The sequence below is a fragment of the Pocillopora damicornis genome, chromosome 6 (genome assembly GCF_964200805.1).
Source record: "Pocillopora damicornis chromosome 6, jaPocDami1.2, whole genome shotgun sequence".
Taxonomy (NCBI): Eukaryota; Metazoa; Cnidaria; class Anthozoa; order Scleractinia; family Pocilloporidae; genus Pocillopora; species Pocillopora damicornis.
The window spans coordinates 8,158,517-8,183,586 of record NC_142675.1 but is presented as its reverse complement, the minus strand read 5'-3'; the positions used below and the strand labels follow the sequence as shown (position 1 = coordinate 8,183,586).

The 25,070-nt window shown below is 36.2% G+C and overlaps 1 long non-coding RNA gene and 2 pseudogenes across 3 annotated transcripts; 1 reads left to right on the top strand and 2 right to left on the bottom strand.

Moving 5' to 3' along the window:
* The first annotated feature begins 6,465 nt into the window (after window positions 1-6,465).
* LOC149043759 (uncharacterized) lies at window positions 6,466-9,594 on the top strand (annotated as a pseudogene). The gene is made up of 5 exons (XR_016187974.1): window positions 6,466-6,990; window positions 7,399-7,791; window positions 8,071-8,228; window positions 8,269-8,291; window positions 8,401-9,594. The product of XR_016187974.1 is annotated as an uncharacterized LOC149043759 (transcript).
* On the bottom strand, window positions 7,873-8,184 carry LOC149043760 (uncharacterized). Its single transcript, XR_016187993.1, has 2 exons — window positions 8,049-8,184; window positions 7,873-7,906 (listed from the first exon to the last, which is right to left on the bottom strand). It is a non-coding gene; the product is annotated as an uncharacterized LOC149043760 (long non-coding RNA).
* A 7,808-nt stretch (window positions 9,595-17,402) lies between the features above and the next one.
* On the bottom strand, window positions 17,403-24,865 carry LOC149043758 (uncharacterized; annotated as a pseudogene). Its single transcript, XR_016187948.1, has 9 exons — window positions 24,523-24,865; window positions 23,929-24,063; window positions 22,464-22,586; window positions 21,913-21,931; window positions 21,736-21,863; window positions 19,880-19,979; window positions 19,625-19,725; window positions 18,460-18,620; window positions 17,403-17,650 (listed from the first exon to the last, which is right to left on the bottom strand). The product of XR_016187948.1 is annotated as an uncharacterized LOC149043758 (transcript).
* Window positions 24,866-25,070: the final 205 nt, after the last annotated feature.

Below are 25,070 nucleotides of genomic sequence, written 5' to 3'. Positions count from 1 at the left end.
ACTCACATGGATATAAGTGAAATGAGATTATGCAGAACTCTGAACATATGCAAACAGGACAGAATTATTCTCAGCAAATAAATTATTAACCCTTTAACTCCCACATCAAATTTGTAATTCTCATTACTCCCAACCATAAAATTCTTATAATGTTAGTTCGGAGAATTTAGTATTGAATCAACTTATTATCCCCAAATGTTTATACATTCCTTTACTCGCATCACTTATCTGGTTGATATTCTGTTGATATTATAAGGAGAAATTCCGTCTTGGTCACTCATGGCAATTAAAGGGTTAATACAGATTGACAAAATGAAGGCAAGTTTCAAAAACGAGAGACAAAAAGAGCAGCAAGTCCTCCTACCTTGTATAGAGTTTCCCGGGTTCAAGAAAATAACCCTTGAATCAGAGATAAAGTCAGAAAGTCTGAAGAGGGAAGCATCAGAACAACAGTTACTATATATCAATTATGAAAGACAATGAAAGTCACAAATAAGGGCACTAACAGGTGCCCCAAGGTTATAAGTGGTATCATCCAAAACCTTATATAATTATATATCATAGAAATTTCATATTATCAGCTGAGTTGATAATGTAATTTCACCACTGTGACGAGTTTAAAAGCTGACAATTGCTTTGTCAACCCAACTGCTCTGACAAAGGGGTTAAGCACTCAAAATGTCATCTTTTTAAACCTTATCAACTCAATTGATAATACTAAATTATCCAGGTATACTCTCCCACCGTGGCAGCACCACAGTTTATTTAGAAACTTACCCCCTTTATTTATAATATTGGCAGCGAACTGTAATCTGGTGAGCCTTGATTATTTATAGATTACACGGGCTTTCCTCCTCAAGGAACACCACTCTAGCTCATTAGCAGTTCAAGGAGAGCTAAGAAACAAAAATGCCATAGTTGGAAAAAATCATCCATTTGTGCTTGTGTTACATGCTGGATAAGTGTTCAATTTTGAAACCTTTCATTACATATTCATCTCTTTCTACACCTTATATCTCTTTCTACACCTTACAACTAATTTCCTTAACAAACTTATTTTGCACAGTTTTCAATTTATAATTTGTACAAACATTCCTCACAGGATACTTGACTATCAGCAGAAAAGAAAATTTCCTTTCTTTAACAAAGGCTTCCAGAATTTTTGTGTCAAACTCTGTTACAAACACTACAAAAAAATCGACCTGCAATTTTTTAATTTTTATTTTACTCTTTACGGTGGTCAATTTACATTTTCAACTAAGTTTTTAATACTAAATTACCTGCAATTTTTTGTGTTCACTTGACACTTTTTTCCTTTGAATTGACTATTTAGACAATATCATATCATAATGATAAGAACAAAGCTGCTTCATAGCTTTAAAATCTAGTTGTATCCCTTATTCTGTGGTTAGGTTTTGAGCTTGAGGTAAAAAATTCCTAATATGGACATTACACAATTCTTGTTTCAGACATTACGCTGTGGACCTTTTTCTTACACTGGTAAGAATAAGAGACTTTGTCAGAACTGATAAGTTTATCAGTTATAAGTTAATTCTCTTTCTGCTTGTACTGATAACCATAACATTAATACTACAATTGGGTGTACGTGTTCGTGTAACTGTGGTATATGGAGTATCTCATATGTAGTGCATGCCCCTTACAATTCATTTTTATTGCGCATGGTCTAACTAGTGTTTCTGCTGTCTTAATGTTTCTTGCTTTCTGAGATACAGTGCAGATTTCTAGTGTGATACCAAGTTTCACATTGGAAGAACCCTTAGTGTTACTGATTATAAAGATGAAATCAAATTTCTACACCAAGTTGTCAAAACATTTAATTGGCCTCTGAGGAGCAATATTGATATTGTCCACAACAGAAGAGTCTTCTACACCAGCCTCCAAAGAGCTGAAAGGCACTTTCAGGACCTTTCAATGTTTCAAGTCTTTCATGTATTGTCAGAGAGGCTTTTTAAATATCTCCAAAAAGAAAATGTTTTCAAATAAATAATCAAACTTAAACTTAAGATTGCAGTAGTTAAACAGTCTGCTTTAATTACTAAACTTGGATTGTTCCGAACTTTTTGTAAGAGTACAGCTATTCATTGACTGTTAATAAGCCAGTTGATACTGTTTTGGAAAGTTACACTGCACTGAACTGTATGAATTAACAACTTTCTCCATAGTATTATTTAAGTGCTGAGTGGCCTTTGAAAGTTGAAGTATTGCTTGTTTTAAGCTACATTTCTGAAACATTGCATGCTATATTTCAATTTGTTATCTTCTGGTATTATAAAAGAAGGTACTGACTCTAAATACAGTACGTTTTTCAGAAAACTTAATTCACACTTGGACTTAAACTTTTTGAAAATTTGTACTCCTCATGTCAGCATTGTGTTGCTACTGCTAATGTACAGTTGTTGTTATAGTTATTGTTATTTAAGTGTTTAGTGAAAAGCACTGCAAACTTGGATGTGATAAATTTCAACAAAACTGGTTTGCATGTAACATTTATTTCTCCCAAAAGGATTACCATAATTAAAGTCATGCAGTCATAATGTTTACAATATAATGTCCATGATATGATGTCCATAATGTACCGGGTAATGCCTGTAATGTAATGTCTGTAATATAAAGTAAGCTTTATTTTTTCTTGTGTTTTTCCATGATTTTGGTAATCATAACACTCAAGTTTAGGTCCCTAAAAAGTAAAAAAGGAGCCAAGCTGCCAAAAAAAAAACTGGTTTTTAATTTCAGAGGAAATGAAACGAAACACTGTTTTTGTTATGGACATACCAAAATAATGTTACTTGCTCTCTTATTTACGAAGTACAACCATTTTGGAAAAAAAATCTTATTCACAAGTTTTTTTTTGTGTTGAGTTCTGTTAGTTTTGTTCCTCTGGTGAGATTTTTGGGAATACATGTGTCTTACTTAAATTATTTTAAATCTTTCAGCGTGCCAGCTATTTTCACACACTTTTCATTGGACAAAAATAAACAGCCTCTCTTGGCTATTTCCCACAAAGTCAACTTTCAGATTACTATTTTTTAAACAATTTAGGGTCTCCTAATATACCAAAAATCCATGATTGGGCTAGATATGAAATATTTTAAATTTTATCATTTAAGCAGTTGTAGAATGGTATGGGCCTTGATGGTTTACATTATATTTACCATCCCCTAAAAATCCCTTTGGCCATCCAATGAAAAATACTTTTACACAAATGTTTTGGCCGTTAACGGCTATATGTAATGGTGATTTTTCAATATCTCGAACATGTTGGATTGTTTATACAATTGTCACAATTCGTTCTGCACTGAGTTAGATTCTTTGCTTCAACATGCTACAAACATCATCAAAAGCAACCTCAACATGAAAAAAAGTAATTGAAGTGTCTGCTTTAAATCCTAATGCAACTCATTCACAGCCAAATGATCCAATTTTATTTTTGCTAATCAGGAAGTTGATAATTATAAACACGGATGTTTTCAAGTAGAAGCGTGGTGTGAGCTTGCTATCACCTCTCTCCCAAAAATCATATGGATGGCCACAAATAGAGAACCTTGCATTAAAGTGAGCATTTGCATTCTACATTAATCATTACACCTGTAATGACCGAAGCAACTTTTTAATCATTACATGCATTTCAGCTGCAAGGTGCAACGTAATATGACATGGTGTCAAACACTATTAAAGGATGACAACATTCAATTTATACTCCTGAGCGTAAATTCAAAGGATCGAACCACTGGGTAAAGATTGATGCAAATTTATTTAGTGACCTATCTTACTACTTTAACATTATGTTTCATTTTCAAAGCAAAATGATATTCATTAAAAAAAGAGAATAGCACATAATAACATAAACATTTTTCATTCCCATGAGAATGAGACAAAAAATCCTTCCATATATATATATCATATTTTAAGAGGGGAAAAAATGGAAAATAAACATATATACCTACCCTGTTTAGATTTCCTGCCTTCAAAAAATCACAATATGAGCAGTCAGAAAATGATGGACATGTAATAATTTCTGAAAAGGAAAAACAAAATAATTATTAATCAAATGTCAGAGATATTGACAATCACAAAAATTCCATTTAAGGAGCTATATTTATTCCTTTAACTCCCATGAGTGACCAAGACCAAATTTCTCCTTACAATATAAATATGTTATCAACCAAATAAGTGACAAGATTTAAGAAAAATATCAATTTGGGGATAATTAGTTGATCCAATGCTAAATTCTATGAACTAACATTATCAGAATTTTACAACTGACAGTAAGGAGAATTATAAATTGGATCAGGGAGTTAAAGGGTTAAGGCAGTAATTGTTGCTATTGAACAATGCAATGAACTGAAGAAAGCTTTAGGACAATCTGAAAGACATAGATGACATAAGGCTGTTTCACTCGATCATGCTCAAAAGGGGTTGTTGGAAAATAATTGAACTCAAGAGGAATCCTATAATGGTAAAACCTTCAAATATTTCAATTCATGGATACTGCATGTGTCTGCTAACATCAGAACACAGCAGGTTAAAACTGGAAACTGAGGAAATCTAATATGTAAATATGTCATTCGACAAACTGCGAAGGAAAATATTGATAGTTCTTGGGAAACTTAGCTTTGAATCGGCTGTTGCATAAATTTAACATCTGCAGACTATTCAGTGGCTCCTGTTACTAGTGAAGTAAAGCTATATGCTGAAGCGCAAAGAAAGATTGCTTTGGGATTAGAGTTCAAATGCTCAATAGCCTCTTCAGTGCACACTGAACCTCAGTCGCCATTTTCTTTCCATCCCACCCTCCTCAATGGTTATTTGTTATAGAAATATTCCCTATCTTTTTGGGTTTTCTGTATAAGAAAGCCTCTCTGTTAATATTATATTTTAGTACTGTTAGATTTATCTGCTTACATGCACCAAATAAGAGCCACATTTTGTGGAAAATTAGTTAACTATAACTTAAAGACTGGACGATTTGTCCCAAACATTACTTGTGGTCACATGTCCTATGGTTTATGAGATTGAATTTAAAGGCACAATAATTTTGTCGAAAAAATATCATCGATAAATAATGCCTACCTCGAGTTCTCGGAAAACATATTGAATTGGAGAAGGCAAGTCATTCTCTAGCGACGGAAATCGAACTGTGAAGAAAGGGTTTCGCTTTCAGTTTCCTGTCGCCTACGGAAACAGCAATTTCCGCCCTCACTGATACGCATTACGTGTTCCAATCTTAACTAAAGCATTTCCCTGTCCCTTTAATCTAGATGAGTAACGACTGCTGGAAGTAAAACAGCTGGTCTGAGTACAAAACAGACTCTTACTAAAGTATGAAATTTAAATAAAGTGACCTTTTAGTGCGCATCAATTCATATTTCATGAATCTTCTGGTATCTGGTGATTTCGCCAACGAGTGATTTCGCCAACGTCACGTTCGCCAACGTCTTTGGTCGCTTGGCCAACGCGATGAGTCGCTTGGCCAACGTCCTACTGGTCACTTCGCCAATGTATTAGTTTACTCTAAATAAAAATTTACCATTACTTCTTCTTGCTTCTGTGTGTTATTTACTTGACGTTCGAACTTAGTACGCGCAACTTAAAACACAGTGGGCCCACATAAATGCACGGCACGCCACGCGTCACCGGCACTGTATGTTGCTGAATTTAACTTAGAGCAATAAAGTCGCGTGTGTGCAACCTTTTCCTTAAGTTCTTCTTTAAGGTTTATTTGTCGATAACAGAGATTTATATTATTGCCTTTGAGAGATTTATATAAATACACTGTAGACTACTACTACTACTAATTCTATAACTCCAGCGCATATTATAACTTCGATCAAGAGTATATAAGTATTACAAGAAACACACGCTTGTATATTACCATATGAATAGACGCGTGAACTCCTTGTGTTAAAACTTGTTAATTTTACCCTATTGTTCTAAATAAACCAATCCAATTGCTTGAAACTAAGAAGAATGTTCATTTCAATCATACGATTACGACACTCTACGACTCATAACGAATTATCTCGGAAACCTTTATCTCGGAATACAATTAATATCAGGATGGCTACTGCGCAGATTTTAAACTGTATTGTTTGTCACGAACTGGTACGGCCTCGGCAGCAAGCGGTTCAGTGCGATGGATGTTTTCGCTGGAACCATCGAATGTGTAACACCGGTAAGTTATATTTACTTATATATACTCTGATACTCTAAAAAGTAGAGACCTGGGCCAGGATTATAAGTTGATGGAGGATCTAATTTCTCTTTTATACAACTGTTGTTGCTTATCTTACACCTAACAGAAAACATCTCCTAAAAGTAAAAAAAAAAAAAAAACCATTACGCTCTCTCTTTTTTATATAAAAATCTGGACGAGAAACATTTCTTTTTTTTTACTTGGCCTAATTAGATTTTTACTTTGATTCAAAAGGTATATCGCAAGAGCTTTAACGGGCCGCTGTTCGTGACGGAAAAGGAATCGACTGGCAGTGCGCGGTGTGCGAGTCCTATGCAGATCAGTCTGATGCAGAGAGCACCCGAGTCGAGGACATGGAAGGGGACATGGATTCTCTCAGCAATGACACGTCTTCAGAGCCGCATAAACCGGACGAAGAACCGTCCATCTTGGAACCAGTTCCTGAAGAACCACCGATAGTTGCGGAGCCAGTCACGTTCACCTTAGTCGAGAACGGCACGACTCGTGGAAAAACCAGTCTCGTCGACAGCCTTGGGTTCACCTACAACGTCCACTCCAAGCGTCCCTACGCAACCTACTGGCAGTGTACGATGCGCCCAAAGGGAAATCCGTGCAAGGCTTCAGTGACGGAGCGTGATGGAACCTTCCAAGCAGGGAAGAGCGCCCACAACCATTCTGTGGAGATGGGAGCTATTACGGCACTAAAAATAATTTCCACTGTAAAGTCCAAAGCTCTTGAGGACAAATTCAGGCCGGCTTCAGCAATAGTCAATGAGGTATGTTAATGATTGTATTGCTGGCGTTTCAAGTTAAGTTTATTTTCATAGAACTGGATATTGTCGAATTTTTCTTGGGTTTCTGCGTGATTGATCACGAAGTTGAAGGCAAAAAGACAATCTAAGAATAAATCAATCTAAAATTATACTTCCAGTATTTAAATAAATAGCAAGAGTTTTTAAGTTAACTCATAATAAAATACACTCTTTTTTTTATAAGAACCTTTTTTGTAAGAACGTTGAGGCTGAGATTGTCCAAACTTTTAGTAACGTATTAAGAACATTCATTAAGAACATTCAGTTTGTAATAATGAGCAGTTCAGCAGCATCAACCCCAAAAATTAGACGTTCTTGAAAGAAAAAAAAAGAGTGTAGTCAACTAAGTGTTAATGTTATTGTTATTGATAGGTCCTGCTGGAAGAGTTCGCTGAAGCCCCGTGCGCAGCCCTACCCAAACCTGAGTACATCGCACGAGCAGCCAACCGTCTACGCCAGAAACTACGTCCAGAACACCCAAGAGATCTTGACTTTGAGTTGGTTGATGACTGTATCCCTGACGGCTTCCTCCGTGCTGACATCGAAGTAAAGGATAGGCACCACCTACTATTTGCAAGACAGGAGCAACTCACCATTCTCGCCCGTGCTAAGACATGGTACGTTGACGGAACCTTTAAGCTTGTTCACCACCCGTTCAAGCAGCTGTTGACGGTAAACGCTTTTGTCCGATCAGGGGAGTACGCCAAGCAAGTACCACTGGCTTATGTACTGACGTCCAGCAAGAAGGCAAAGGACTATAAAAAGGTATGTTAACATTCATTGCCATAGAGAAGGATCAGTCCCCATTTTCTTTTTCGCGTGGCCGCTTTCTGCCGCTTTTTCGCCTTGATCTTGTTTTCTCTATTCTGATATATTAAATCTGAAGTATATAAGAGAAGACAACTAACCACTTTGAAAATTCATATTGGAAAAGAACACATCAATAACATTTTCTTTTTACGCTTTCTACACACATTGAATTTCTTCTGAATTTCAGAATGATTGTAAGAAAAATGACTTACTGGGTTGTTCTTTTATTTCCAGGTGCTCCAGAATCTAGTTCGCCTTATGCCCCAGCTCTCAGTCAGGAAGGTCACTGTCGACTTTGAGAAGGCAATTTGGTCGGCCATCAGAGAAGTGCTCCCCACTGTAAAAATTCAGGGATGTGTCTTTCACTGGACACAGGCCGTCTGGAGGAAGGTGTGTATTGCGTGTTTTTTTTTCTTGGCAAATTACATCCAGTAAACAACTAAATTTAACTACAACACTAAATTTTCAGGCATTACACTGATCAAAACTGAACCGTGACCAATGTTATTTAGTTTCTTATATCATCTTACAATGAACTTACTTAAAATGAACTTACTTAAAATCCATTATCGTCTAAAATGCGGGTCGCGGGTTTTTACTGCACTTTATTTACACCTTTTTTACTCCCGTATCCGGAAATCCAACCGATGTTCGACCTACTCGAGGAGCAGGCCCAAACCGACCAGCTGGGGAGACTTGTCCAGTACATCCGACGACAGTGGATTGAGAGTGAAGTATTCACCCCAAGAAACTGGTGCGTGTACAAGGAGCCCGTCCGCACAAATAACGACCTGGAAGGCTGGCATAACGCCCTCAATCGCTGAGCTGGAGGACAATGCGGTTTGCCCCTATACCTTTTAATCGAGTTACTTGATCGGGAGGTAAAACTCACAGCTATTACAATCAGGCTGGTCTCTGACAACAAACTGAAACGAATTCAACGACGTACAACAAGAAACATTCAGGCAAAACTATTCGCAAGTTGGGAGAAGTATGAGAACAACGAGAAAACCGCTGCTCAACTACTCAGGACGTGCTCGTGTTTGAATGGACCAGCGCGCTCTAACTGATCATGAACGAACTGAACTAGCGTGAAGTAAGCTGAGAATCAGAAGGTTTTGTAAATAGGTTTTGACTTAAGCATTTTTTTGAATCAGAAGGTTTTGTAAATAAGTTTTGCATTGAAAATATTTTGTGAATCAGAAGGTTTTGTAAATAGGTTTTCCACTAAAATATTTTGCACTTGTAAATATTTATAAATGTACGTATTGTAATTAAAATGTTGTTGATATTATACTTGTTATATTTTATTTCTGACTCGTTTTGAAGGCTGGAAAACAAACTCTGATTGTTTCTGAAAAATGGTAACTCGCTAATTCACATCGTAACGCATTTTTCAAGTTAAATTTTGAGTTATACATTTTTGGAACACCAGCAGTTTTAAGTTACCGCGATGTTAGTGCTCACACGCCGGCTTTTTCTGGATCTGTCAAAAATATGCAAATTGTTTGGAAGTCAGCCAAGCGAAACTAGCATTAACTGAAAAATGTTCTGACCCAAGTATCAGCATTACATCCGAAGCATCAGCAAGCACCCTTTTTACTAAGCTATTACCAAGTTATTACTAGATATTTTGCGTTGGCGAAGTGACCAGTAGGACGTTGGCCAAGCGACTCATCGCGTTGGCTAAGCGACCAAAGACGTTGGCGAACGTGACGTTGGCGAAATCACTCGTTGGCGAAATCACCGCAATTCAATCTTCTTGGTAAGTACTAAAACAAGGAACGACCTAAAACCGCCTAAAACAACCTAAAACCACCTAAAACCACCTCCAACCAACTACAACCACCTCGAAAATTTCAACAACCACCTACCACCACCTCAAAAACATCTACAACCACTCGCAAACTATCTAAAACCATCTAAAACAAGGCATAAATGTCTAAAATAAGGCGAAACGACATGTCACGTACGCGAAATACGAGAATCAAACGAAACCTCTACCTCCCGCTGAAATCTTACTCTCCCTGGTCCCATGTATAATCAACCATCTCACGAAATGAAATGCGATAGCATGCTAATTATTTTTATATTCCCTCAGCAAAAGACTTAAAGAACTTTACAAAATGAACTAACAAGTTACAAAAAATAATAAATAGGGAATAATACATGGGCGCGCGTAGATATGGAATTAATCTTCGAGTGTTTAACTCGATAGCTCACGAGTGAGCGCAGTGAACGAGTGAGATGTCGAGTTGAACACTAGAAGAGAAATTCCATACCTACAAGCAACCATGTATTATTTTGTTTATCATATAAACACAATAGCCCTTTTCTGGGAAGAAAATCCGACCTCACTAATGAATGCAAATAAATGAATCGACAATCCTCGAATAACAATCGTAGAGTGCGTTGGCACTGGCTCTTAAGATGGAAAATGCTTTGAATCATGATTACAAAAACTTCCATATATACGCACGCCTATGTATGATTCCCAATGTATTATTTTTTGTAACATGTTAGTTCATTTTGTAAAGTTCTTTAAGTCTTTTGCTGAGGGAATATAAAATAATTAGCATGCTATCGCTGTACCTGCTCTTTCTTCGGGTCAACTCTTCTCATGGACAGCAATGTGAGTTTAAATCAAGTTCCTTATCGCAAGATCGCATGCAGAGTAGAACTTTGATCACATGGAAATTCAACTGGAAACCCAAATATACAAATTGAACGAAGGGACTTCATAGGTCACGTGTGCAAACCGGATGTCTACATACCTTTAATTGAATTTTCTTCCTTCAATATGTGGCATGCAAGAAAGGGATGATGTCAAGATTTCTGAAAAAGAGAAACACAATCAGTATTAAACCGTAAAATAGAGAGAGTGGTGCACTATATAGAATTGATATATTCTTACTTTCTCCATTCTTTAAAATGGATTACTAGGATTGATTGCCAGACTGATAAGTTACGTGTGCAGCAGAGGTGCACGTGGTTAAGGTAGCAAAACTAAACACGATCTATAGATATTACTTGTATGTGAGTCACACCTGTCAAAATTTTCCAGCCAGCAAACAATGTGCAATCAGACAGAAGTTCTTCAGGATCTTTTTCTTTCCAAACAACGGTCAGTGCGTAACAGTGAGAATAAATGAAGCGATAAAAATTTACATCGAACTTATTTAACTGTGGTGTATGTACAATTTAAGTCTTCCTAATGAATGTACGACTTAAAGCAGAAAATGAGTTTTGCTTGAGAAATCAGCCATCTCTCACAAAAGGATCCTGTTTTTCAAACCAGATATTTTTAAAGTTGAATTGTATTTGACATTCTAGAAGATCAGTGCTGCGGAAAGTAATTTTGCATGACCATTTGGGCAGAACCACACAGAGCTAAAAAAAATGAGGACATTACAGTTTTTGCATATCGTAAAGCTCCAAGATTAATCCTTCAAACCTTTCATCTTTAATCCATGTCAATATTTTAGTTGATTATTGTCTCTCTTATATTTTACCAGCTTTCTCATCAAATATATTTCGCTGAATCCGTCAAGTTTAGGATGAATAGGCACGGCATGTTTTAAAACTTTGCCATACTGCTTCTTCAAAGATGATGCGGCTGATTGCCGACAAAATGCGCTATTTGTTTAGTACTCAAAAGCACCAGAGTGCATATTCTAAACTCAAAGATAAATCCTTGAGGTGGTTCATCTGCAATCCATGTCTACATTTTAGTTGATTATTTTCTCTCTTATATTTTTCCATCCCTGATAAGGATGAGTTGGCACGGCATTTTTAAAAATCTTTGTGACAATGCTTTCTAAATATAATTCGGCTGAGTGTCCTCAAAATGCGTTGATTGTTATGTATCCAAAAGCAAAACATTTAAGGTAACTGACGAGGACTACGAAGTCTAAAGTTAAATCAAGAGTTGGAGAAGAAGACTTTTGCTTGAAAAACAGCTCTCTTTTGCAATATACATGGATTGTGTAAAAGATGGAGAAATGTAAAGTTTTACTTTCCGTTTCGTTAGCATAACCTCCCAAAACCTGCATTAGCATGGTGTTGTCGCTAATGTGGATCACAGGACAGCCGTTAAAAAAATTTTCTCGCCGCTGTAAGTGTAAAACAGAGATATTTTGAAGCATGCAATCAGTATATAAGCAAAAGCTTCCTGAATTGATCAAATATCAGTCTATCAGTCTTGTAAGTCAGCTAATGAATAATTACAAAGCCATTCATGGCTGACTGACTTACAAACTTTCCAAAACTTTTAATAGTTGCGAAATGGTTCAAAGACATCCAATAACAATAAAACAGACTCAAATGATGAAATTACTATAGCTAAGAAAGGAAATTGAAAACAAAGTTAAATTTTTGCTAATGTAATAATCTCAAAAGGAAAAAACTTTGCAGGAAAATTGAAAACTAAAACCTCAATCCAGTTGAATTCACGATCAAAACGCAAATACCTCTCGAATTTTTCTTCCAGCTTTGTGTCAAATGAATTGAAAGTGATAACAAACTTAGAAACTCACAGCGAGGCCAGTTGACGACAGATGGAGACAGGAACTATCAAATTAATGGCAGCCAAGAGGAAATTTTGTTCTGTACGTCAACACATTGTCAGAACAAACATACGCTCATTAGTCTGATCGAATCAGAGAAAAAAAATTTACTTTTACCTCTCGGAAGTGCTCTATAATAGTCGTGTGAGGCTAATTCGCTCCCAATTAATCTCTGGTTGCAATTGATGATCGTACAATAAACAAGCTTAAATTAAATGCACAGTATGATCATAAAGGAATGAAACTCCAGTTTTAAGTCGAACGATTACAGAACGACGTAAAACAGTCATAGAAGGTACAATTTAAGGCTGGGATAATAAGTTAAGCTTTCTCATTTCTCTTTTTCATTTACGAGAGTCAGAGTCTACCAAAGTATCATCGCAACGTAGAAATGATCCAAGTCTACGCAACATACCGTGAATCAGTTCGTGTCGCACCCATAAGTCACGCATGCGTGCATTTATAAGTAATTATCATAATGATAGATTCAAAACATCTCGAAAACATTTTCGGGAACATTCACGGCTGATGTTTTTCCGAAAATTCGTCCAAGGTACAATATCTCTTGCAAATCTTCGCAAAGGTGTAAGCTACCTTGGACGCGGAGCAAAGAAAACGCACGTACATCACAGACAACCCTAATTATGTCTAATGATGAAATACCCGAGTCAGATCTCTATGTCTCCTTTATAATTCTTCTTTCTTCTTTGTTCGTTTGGGTTCTTCCTAAATACCTTTTTTGACTCTTAGATGTAACTCTCTTTGAAACAGTGAGAATAGAAGCTCGAGAATTCTATCGCATGATAGTTCAACGATCGGGGCATAACAGTGAGAATAAATAAAACAAAAACGATTTGCATCTTACCGAGTAACTCTGCTGTGTGTAAAATTAAAGTTCTACTACAGAACGCATATATTAAAGCAAAACTGGTTTCAAACGGAAAGCAATTTTTTAAACGGAAAGCAGTTTTTCAAACTAGATGTTTTAATCGTTAAATTTTGTTTGGTATTTTAAAAGATGATTATCTGCTGAAAGTCAATTTTCATGATCATCTGAGCAGAACCACAGCAAAATAACATCACATGAGTTTGCATATTCTAAACTCAAAGATGAATCCTTGAAGTGGTTCATCTGCAATCCATGTCTACATTTTAGTTGATTATTTTCTCTCTTATATTTTTCCATCCCTGGTAAGGATGAGTTGGCGCGGCATTTTTATAAATCTTTGTGACAATACTATCTAAATATAATTCGGCTTATTGCCCACAAAATGCGTTGATTGTTATATATCCAAAAGCAAAACATTTAAGGTAACTGACGAGGATTACGAAGTCTAACGATAAATCAACAGTTAGATAAGAAGACTTTTGCTTGAAAAACAACTCTCCTTTGCAATATACAAGGATTGCGTAAAAGATTGAGAAATGCAAAGTTTTACTTTCAGTTTCGTTTGCATAATCTCTTCAAAACTAATTACGGTTTCCTGCATTAACATGGTGCTGTCGCTAATTTGGATCGCAGGAAAGCCGTTAAAAAAATTTTGTCGCCACTGTAAAAGTAAAACAGAGATATTTTGAAGCATGCAATCAGTATATAGGCAAGAGCTTCCTGATTTTATCAAATATCAGTCGCGAAAGTCTGCTAATTAAATAATCAAAAAGCCATTCAGGGCTGACTAACTTTCCAAACTTTCCAAAACTTTTCCTTGTTGCGAAATGATTCAAAGACATCCAATAACAATAAAAAAGACTCAAATGATTAGAGTACTATAGCTAAGAAAGGAATTTTGTTTTACCGTAAAGGTGACACATAAATGATTTCACTTGCTGTAAACAAAGTTAAACTTTTGCCGATGTAATAATCTCAAAAGAAACAACCTTGGGGTAAAGTTGAATACGAAAACTTCAATCCAGTTGAATTCACGATCAAAACGCAATTACCTCTCAAATTTTTCTTCCAGCTTTGTGTCAAATTAACTGAAAGTGATAACAAACTTAGAGACTCAGAGCGAGGCCGGGTGAAAACAGATCGAGACAGGAACGGCCAAATTAATGGCAGCCACGAGGAAATTTCTTCTATATATGAACCCATTCTCAGAACAAACATACGCTCATTAGTTCGATCGAATCGGAGACAAAATTTTACTTTTGCCTCTTGGAAGTGCTCAATAATAGTCGTATGAGGCTAATTCAATCTCGATTAATCTCTGGTTGCAATTGATGTTCGTACAATAAACAAGCTTAAATAAATGTACAGTATGATCATAAGGGAATAAAACTCTAGTGTTAAGTCGGGCGATTACAGAACGAATTAAAACAGTTATAGAAGGTGTATTTTAAGGCTCGAACAATAACTTAATTTTTCTCACTTTTTCATTTAACAGAGCCAGGGTCTACCCAATTTCTCTTGCAAATCTTCGCAAGGGTGTAAGCTCCCTTGGACGCGAAGCATAGAAAACATTACAGACAACAGTAATGATATCTAATGATGAAATACCAAAGTCAGATCTCCAAGCCTCCTCTCTTTGCTTGGAAAGCAAGTCTCTCTTACAATTTTTAAAGATTGCGTAGGAGATTGAGAAATGCAAAGTTTTACTTTCAGTTTCGTTTGCATAACCTCCTTAGAAAACTAGTCACGGTTTCCTGCATTAACATGGAGCTGTCTTTAATGTAGATCACAGGAGAGCCGTTAAGGAAAATTTTTGCCACTGTCAAAGTAAAAAGATAGCTTTGTCGAAACACGTAATCAGCATTTAGGCAAAACCTTCCTGACTTCATCAAATATCAGTCACAAAACTTAGTTCAATAACCGCAAAGCCATTAGTGGCTGACTGACTTACAAACTTTCCATAACTTTTTCTTGTCGCAACATGATTAAAAAACATTCAATACGAATAAAAAGACTTAAATGATTAGAGTCCTAAAGCTAAGAAAGGAATTATGTTTGATTAATTCCTGGTTCACACTTTTCGTGAATGAACTTTGAAAGTTCGTTCAGAACAAATCAGTTTGAAAGTGATCACAAAACTGAGAGCCAACCTGTTTCTCGTATGTTGATCAGTCGACAATGGATCGAGACAGGAACGGCCGAAGTTAACGTTAGCCACGAAGATATTTTTCTGTATGTGCATGTACACATTTTCAAAGCAAGCATCTGTTATTCTTCCAGACAAATCAAAGAGATCAAATGTCATTTTTCCTTTTCTACGTGCTCTATAATGGTCGTACACGGCTGTTTCAATCTCAGAATATCACTGGTTGATAATCGCATAATAACTCGGTAAGCTTTAAATTTACAGTATGATTATAAGAGTATTGAACTCCAGCTTAAGTTTAACAATGACAGAACCAAGTAAAATAGCGATAAAATGTTTCATTTAAGGCTCGAATATTAAAAAAAGTTTTCTCACCTTTCATCTACCAGAGCCACTGTGTACCAAAGTATAGTCGCAAGGTGGAAATGTTCTCTGACAACAACGTACCGCGAGTTAGTTTATGTAGCACTCACAAGTCACGCATGAATGCCATCGTAATCAATTTCCATGGTGAAAGATACACAACATTTTGAAAGAATTATCTGTAACACTCACGGCTGTTTTTCCGCGAACTTGAACAAGCTACTATTTGTTTTGTAAATCACTCCGAGCGAGTTGTTCTCCGGGGGGTGAGAAATTTCATTCTGTTTTTTAAAACGCCAGAGTTCAGAATTCATGGGTGTAAAAGCGGACTTGCTGATTGTTGCGAAAGCACGAATAAATGATGGTTTTTGCTACATCGGTTGGAATCTTGACCGGTATAAATTGGCGAGGCCATTATTATGGCTAGACAATCCTCCCTGGTCATCGAAAGATGATAAACTTAGGGTAGAAGAAACGCATTTATTCGAAGTAGTCAGCTTCCAACCTTAAAGCGGTCCTTAACCTCATCACATTGACGATATTCACGTAAAACACGGCAAACGCTGCCAACATGAGGCGGACAAAGTTGATAAGGTGAATTGTTTGGAATTTAATTGACACAGAGCCACGGAATTGTAAAAAAGGTATTTAGCAATATGAATCCAATCAACGGGAAACTCTTCTTCGAACGTACCCGATGCCCATCTGATTGCCCTTTGATTCAGAGACATCAATTTTGTCGAAGTTCTCGTTGGGCTGAAAGCAAAACTTGGAATCCAAACATTGCCCCAAGCAATTGCAAAACTCACCAAAATTTGCATGTCAAACTTGATCCAAAAATAGAACTTGTTATACTGATAATCTTTTTTAATAGATTCGCGCGTTAATTGTACTCTACTTAGTACAATTGAAAAATAATGAGCAATTATTGGATGAGGTTGAGCATAATATCATAAATTAGCAATGCCGGGGTCTGAGTTATCTGCCGAAGCCGAAAGCCGAGGCAGATAACACAGATGCCAGGTTTGATAATTTATAATATCATGCTACAACCAAATTCAATAACTGATTTATCATTTATTTTTTGAAACAATTTGCTAAAGAAGAATCTTCTCTCTGATTTTGCAAGAGTTTGAGAACACTACACGGACGAAGGGCTTGGACACTAGGTAGAATTTAAACGCGACACGCGAAACCAATATCTGCTATTGTATATCAAATGTATGCTCTCGACCAATCAGTCTTCATAGTAAGTCTAACGTATAATAATTTTGCTTCCACGCGAAAGAAAGTACATACCACATGCAACCATAGTACATGTCACGGACCACTGATACTTCTACGAGGGATCAAAAATGGGATCTTAAGGTTGCAATTTACCTACCTGGTTGAGAAAAATATCATGGTATGTACAATTATTTACCAAAGCCGATAGCCAAGTTCAGTAATCGTTTTTTTCCTCTTTTTCATTTGATTAATGAGTTTCGTTTTCCACATCATTTCCCAAAATCACGCGTTGACAACTTAAGGTGATGTACCTTTTTCCTTCAGGCTGACAAGCGCACAACCACGCATGAACAGAATATCATTGCAAGGAAATCGCATTTCCAAGAGATTATCTTTGAGAAACCATTATTTTCAAGGTATGCAGGCTCTTAGCCATAGGGAAGGAAGTATTTATCACAGATGATGTTGATAAATTGTACTCACCAGTATGAATATAAAGTATTCTGTGACCCTTAAATCGCCCTGGGTTGGTGTTCATCTCGTGTAGCATTCCTCTAATGGCTTTTACGTTGTACACGGGGTCCACCATAATTCCAGTTGTTCTGGATATCTCCACAATGTCGTCTTCATGAACAGATACAAAGATTTCAGGGTTCGTAAGAAGCGAATTCAAATGCAAATGGTAAAGAAAAATTTAAATCATGTTTTTATTTGGTAATCAAGCAATTTCGAATGTATTTTGGAATAAATAAGGAATAAATAAGCAATAAATTATAATAATTATGGATATAATTATCCATTATTATTGTCTTGCACAAATCTTTGGTAAAGAGGGGGGGAGGGGTGGGGGCAGGTAAACTTTGAGGTCTGAAACATCATTGAGTGATCATTCCTTCTAAATTGTAAAACAGATACACTGATCGCTTGTTAACAGAGTACATATAATTTTAACTTTCAGCCATAAAATTTCAGCTTTTAATTCCCACTGAAATAAATCAACATGCTGTCAGCCAGAGAGCATTCTGAAAACAAATTTTCCTTGTTTGGCGTTAGTACAGGATCAGAAAGAAGTGAGGGGCAAACTTTTTTTCATATTTTCGAGTTTTGTAAAGGTTATTTACTAATAGTTAGAAATAACTCTTTTCAACTTGCATGTCATTTCAGTACCAAAATAAGCAGGTTATTATTTAATATATTATGTAGAAGACTACAAGAAACCCATCCTTTTGGGCAAAGTCTATAAAAGTTGTGTGACTCAAAAAGGAAAAAAAAAGAGTGAAGAAAAGTTAGTGCGCTGCTGGGAGCTTACATCAATTTTTTAAAATCTTTTTTTTTTTTAATTTGCCTGACAGACATCTCCAAAAAGGAGGGACTGCTTGTAGTCTAATTATGAAGAAACCAAAATCTGCAAAATTATTTGAATAAACACCAACTTAACTCTTCTTCAGTGGATTTGCCATAGCCCTGTCCTTTGTATCCATCAATAATATCAATTAACTCTTCTGCTTGAACATCTAGTCCACCTATTTGAAGGTCTTCATTGATTTTCTGGTAAAAATATGCTGTATCATCACACACGTTCACTGCATGACACCTGTGAATAAATGACAATGATGTTACTATTAAAGGTCTGAATTAGTCTCTAGTGTTCAAAGAAAATAAGAGAAAATTCTAGAAAGATTTAAAGGCCTGTGAGAAATTCTCCAGAACCACAATCTTTTTGTCTGAAGTCTTAAGCATGTATAGCTTAGGTAGTTGCAGAAATTTTTTATCAGCCTATAGGTTAAGAATAAAGCTTTTTCATAACATTCATGAAATAGTTTGTCAGGGGTTCTTGAAAGGTGATATAGCATTTCAATGGAAACTATAACAAAATACTCTAATGTGATTGGTCATCATCAGCCCAATTTAAGCATAAATAGGACATTGTATGTGTCATGCTTCTGTCTGAACAGTGTAATAGAACAGTTGATGCATCATGCCTGTATGAGTCGATAGCATATGTCATGTACACACCTTGTTATGAAAATGCACAACCAATACATCTAGTTTCTTTCTCAAATTTGTCATAGTTTTGATAAATTGGTAACAGGACTTAGAGTTAACATTAATATAACTGACTCCCACTTCACAGTCATCTGATTGTATTACAATCACTTGTAAGATAACAGACCGAATTGAATTCCACTCAGTCCTATTATTACTATTATTATTATTATTATTATTTTTCCTAAGACCAGTAAATCCCTGGATGTAAATTTAATAAAAAAAAATTTACAAAATCAAACCCTTTAGATGAAGAAAAGCAATGGTGGCAGTGGTGCCATAAATGATTGCAGAGCTCTGTATATGCAGGCCTCCTGAGATGCAAACAGCAAGAAGAAAAGAAGACAAAGAGTGCTGGTCAAATGACAAAATCCTTAAATATGACTAAGTGGGGACAAGCCAGACTGGAAAATATTTGGCTCCTGGTCATAATGAACAGATTAGTCAGAGAAAGGGTCTATATGTCATGACCTTGAGCCAGATTTTTTCTTGTCCAGTCCTTCCACACAGTCAAGAAAGAAAATATCAAGAATATTGTAATTTAGAGCTTACTTGAGTTTTGACCCTGTTAAATAGTTACCAATGGCTATTCCTGATGCACTTCCACCACTGCCAACTGTAACAACAATGTCATCAAAATTCTTCAGCACATTCTGAAACAAACAAAGCCAACGTTTTGACAGATATCCAGAATAAAATACTTTAACAAACAGGCTTTTGTGTGATCAGTGTTTAACTGCATTCATCACCTCTTGACCAGATATGCACAAAATGAGCACACAATGCACAAAAAGCTTGTAATTTTACCTGATCTATCATTTCTTGAAATGCTGTTAAGTAACCAAACATCCCCATGTAAGAGGAGCCTCCAACGTCAATGAGATAAGCTGATGAGCCCTGTTCTTTCCTGAAAAAATAAAAACAAACAAAGTCAGCAGGAAGGAACTTTAACATCTACAAACATGCCTTGGCATACATGCTGGGTTTTCATTGAGAAACAGAAGCAGGTGAGGCAGGTAAGTAAGCAAGTTAAATTTGAGGAGAATGCTCTCCATATCTGGGCCAAAAATAACCTAGCCCATCAAAACTTAGTTCAAGAATTTTCCAATATCTGCTGCCCTCTTTACTCACTGCATAATAATTATAATAACAACTCTCTTGAGTTTTCCTAGCATTTCCCCAGAGTCATACAAAAGAGCAGAATCTATTGGTCTCCTGAGTGGTTTATATAACCTCCTGGCCAACAAGAAATTTAGAATCACTTTAAAATAGGGAACGCCAAGTAAACATTTACCTTCATTACAAATTAATTAGGTGTTTTATTCCTCAACAGTGATTATGCAAACAGTATCATCCCCAATTTACACATTAAGGTCACATGAATAAAGGAAATGATCATGAACTACAGAAGCTCTCAAACAATCAGTGATTATTCATCAGATTCTCCTTGTCAGCACCTTAGGAAATGTATAGAGAAGAGCATAGAGAACATGTATACTGATGTTAGGGTGTAAAGGCTTAACAGATGAAGATGTGTCTGATTTGCTAAACCTTTCACTCCCAAGATCTCATTAATAATTCTCTTTACTGTACTGTGTGCCACACAACTCTTCTGAAGTTAGTTCAGAGAATTTTGCATTGTTCAAACTAATAATTCCTTAATTGATACTTTTCTTAAAGAATGCGAGGCTTAAAGAATGGTTGACCTGTTTTATTCATTCCTCTGTTTCTTTCTCACCTGTCTTTTTCTTCACTTATAATTTATTAAACTATTTATTATTTGTTCATTCATATTGGGCTCCTTATATCCAGTTGCTTTCAGATTGTGGCAGAAGACTGGGACAAAGCAGTCAATTATCAAACTAAGGGGAGAGGGAGTGGGTCCAATCCACAATAGTCCATTTTACAGGTGTGTGCTTGGTTGCCAAGCCTTTCAACCGGAGTGAGACTAAGGGTGACCATGTTATGATATAAAACTTGCTGCTTTTCAAATGTAAATTGCTTTGTTGTTAAGCTTACTAGGTACTGGTCTCTTTCACAACAAGGTCATCACCTAGAGCCTCACTTCAAATCAAAGGCTTGGCAACTAAATACAGAACTGTAAAAAGGCCTAAACTTCTCAAGATTTCTGACATTCTAAGATTAGCACCTAAAAGGCTGCATTGTAGATATGGCTTGATTTTCAATTCCTTTAAGAGGAACCAACTTGAGAGCCAATAGCAGCTCCTGTAATATTTTTGCTTGCCTTCATGTTTTAGAAGATGCACTAAGGAGGTGGCCATCATGATTTTCATCAGTTTACACCACAAAGATGGTTCTGTTCAATTAAAATGTCCCAGGCATTACAGTAAATTCATGCAGTTTTTTTAAACCTTTCTAGCAAGTTTTGCCAGTGAGATCTATCCCTGCAACTAAACCTGTTACCAGTAAATTAATACACCGTCAATTCCACTGTAAAATGGCTGCAACACAAATTTCTTCAAAAGAATTTCAATATTTTTATTGGCAATTATAATACAATGAGCCGGTCCATTGCTGTCACTTAGTGACAGCTCTGTTTAAAAGTAAAGCCTAATGTCAGTTTGAGGTAGATTACTTTTAATGATTGCAACCATAGTAGTGCCAACTTGCTAGGTTTTACAGTTCTCTGACCTTTCACTTACAGTTTTCCAGACACTTTCTCCATCATTTGTTTAAGGCCAGATTTGTACTGAAGCTGAGGAACAACAATAATTTGACTTCCAACCAATTTGTTTAAAAACAGGTTTCCTTCACAACCAATATCCTTGGTCTGCATGAAGAAAAAAAGATCAAATGAAAGATTCAACAAGTTTATTAACTTTCTTAGAGTTTCTCCATCTATGTAAGGCAAAATTGGTGCCTTTATTCTCTGAAATGAGCAACATTAGAGTAAAGAATGAACTTCTGTTAGCTGCCCATTATGCAGTTTTTTCTGTCTGGTTCAAATCTCAAATAAAACATCTGCTCAACTATAGTATGTAACAGTGTAGTTGTGAATCTTCTCATCTCATCTTCATATGAGTCCACTGTTCAATGCAGTGTGAGGAGCTTCTATTTCACAAACAGATTCCATCTTTTGCAAATAAAAAACAAAGATTGTAGGTTTTGAGCTTGGTAAAGAAATATAGAAAGATGTTTTTCATCTTGTTGTGAGTGTGAGAAAAGAAAAAGTTCTGAGATTCCATGTTGTTGTGTGTTTGTTGAGTTGTTGTTGGTAATAGATCACATGGGTGCCACTCTTTGTCTGATTAATCATAACTTGTGCTTAGGGGTAACAGATCTTTGATCATGACTCAAGCAGCTTAAAATCGTCTGCATCAGTTCCTTCTTAAAAAGTTAAGAGTAAATCAAATACTTGCCTGTTCAGGACTTCTTATAACAATCCAAGCAAAGTTGTCTTGCAGCAACTGCATTGCTTCTGCAATGATTGGACTGGATTCAACTACATGTAAATATTGTGTCACACTTCTTGTCCAGGGCATCAGCCAACAAACGTCCAGCTTATGAACCTAAAACAATATTGGCATAGCTGAATGAGACAAGCACAATTTAAGGTTACTCAGCAGTTGAGGATGCACTTAACCCTATACACACTCAAATCAGTTTACATATTCTTCATACCCACAGTTCTGTAGACATTTCCTAAGGTGCTGGCAAGGACAATTTGTCTAACAATCAAGAGCTTCTTAAGAAGGTGATCATTTGCTTTATTCCCATGACCTTAATATATGATCAAGGCCTGATTTGTAAGGAGAAATTAGATACTAGTCACTCAAAGAGTTAGTAAGAAAAAGATATGAATGACTTTGACCACAGGTACAGACACAATTGAAGCTACACATTTCCATATAATTTTGGTCACTTTACTCAGATGATTGCAAGGTAATATTATATTACTGTCATTTGCATTAGAACTGCTATACTCTCTTTTGCACTTGTTTTAGCATAACATCAGCTTCCACATTGCAATATTTTCAAACAATAGTGCTTATACACAGATTTTCATTGCTCACATGCAAAATTCTTAGTTGAACCATCTTCAGCTGTCTCTTGATTGAGACCCTGACAACTATACAAAAAATATTGTGAGCTGTAAGGACTTAAATTTGAGACAATAAAAACTTGAAAACCAAAGTAGCAGTCACTGTAAAAAAAATGTCTGTACTCTCAAAAAAGGCTGGCAAAAATGTAATGGTTGTGAGCTTCCTCTCTCTTTGGTGTGAGCAGTTTATTTAGTACATAACATATTTATTCAAATGAATGCTAACCTCGAATAAATGCAGCATCATGATGTGATCAAGGCTTCGATCACAGTTGAAAATTTTGAGTGAACCAGACACATCCTTTTGAATTTACCAGTTCTGATGCAAAATTGGGAATTTTAATGATATAAATAATACTCTTAGACTGAAGCACTAAAACACGTTTCTGTTTTTTTAAATTAAAATGGTCAGTTACCATACTATTGTTTGCAAGAAACAAATTGGATATTTAACAAACACTGCCCTTGTATAAACGCCACCCTAGAATAAACACCACCCTAGAATATACGCCAAATTCGAATCATGAAAAATTTAACAAACCCCGCTGTGTTTGAGTAAATATGGTATAAGTCATCTTCCAGTCGGTGGATGCCAAACAAACTGTTGTCTTGTTTTCCAACTGAACTTAAAAAAGAGTTCTTCTTCAAACCACAGGCATTCCAAATAAATTGTGCAACCTCTTGCCTGGATCTCCTATGCTAGACCAACCTCATCTTACTAAGCTCACTTATTGTTGATGAAGTTAATGCCACATCCTAATATTTATTAATTAAAAATGTTGATCAAGACCTGAATTCCAAGATGTGTACGTTATTTTCAGACAGAGCGCTTCCTGTCATGTCATCCCTTTTAATAAATAATGAAAACTCGTTTGGGAGACTGGGAGGATTCCACTCAGTGATGTATTGGAGTATCAAGCTGAGCAAGCTACAAAACAAAAATACTTAAAGTTCCTTCAGAACCACTTAAAAGAGAACAGATTAAAATTGTATATGTTCTGATCTACAATAGATCTTTCCTTGTTAACATAAATTCTTCCATAGCCTACAAAAATGTTTAAGATCCAAGTAACAGAGGTTTTAGATAACAAACTTGATATTACACTTTCCTTTTGTTCTATTAGTGAGAAGTTAGTCAGTCACATGCTGACTGCTGACTAGTACAGTGGACTGACTCTGTTCATAAATGCTCAGAACAAGAATAAGGGGGTGTACATTTTTTATATTTTTCCGGGGGAGAATGCCTCCCCAGCCCCACCCTACCGTTCCCAGAAGGGTGATGGCCGAGCGCGGTATCACACTCGATGGATATGTGGTCGAACATTTCACCCTTTACTAGAAGTCAAACTTGAGAGCTCTGAGTAAAGCTTTTTTCATATTACCTTACCTTAACGTAGTATCGTGGAATATTTTTCAGCTTGGAAGCCCGTTTTGGGGCTCGTAGTGGTTAAGTTGAGTTAGCTTGTTTATGCCACGATGAAGATTCCTACTCATTCTCGAAGAAAGTAGACATTACCAGCCGATGGATATGTGGTCGAAGTTCAATAACCAAAATCATGCCATATATTGAAAAATTCGGTTACAAATTTATATGATTTTGCGACATTTTGTCGTTGCTTGTGATTAAGTTTGATTAATGTCAGCGGGTTTGAGAAACAAAACATATATCATGTATGAAAGCCTCAAAATTCTATTCCTTCTTATCGAGCATGAGATGCCTGTGGTAAGGAGTCCTGGTACTTGTTATCATCCTCAAGTCAAAATATGGCTTAATTCATTTAGGGGAGTGGGGGAGGTGCCTTTGACCCTCCTTCCCTCCCCCTCTCTTTTCTCAGATAATTCTCTTTTAAGTGTATTACATAAAAATCTTATAATTCAGATTTACGAAAACGCGCGATTACGAGGAATCTTTACATGCATAGTGTAAATCTTTCC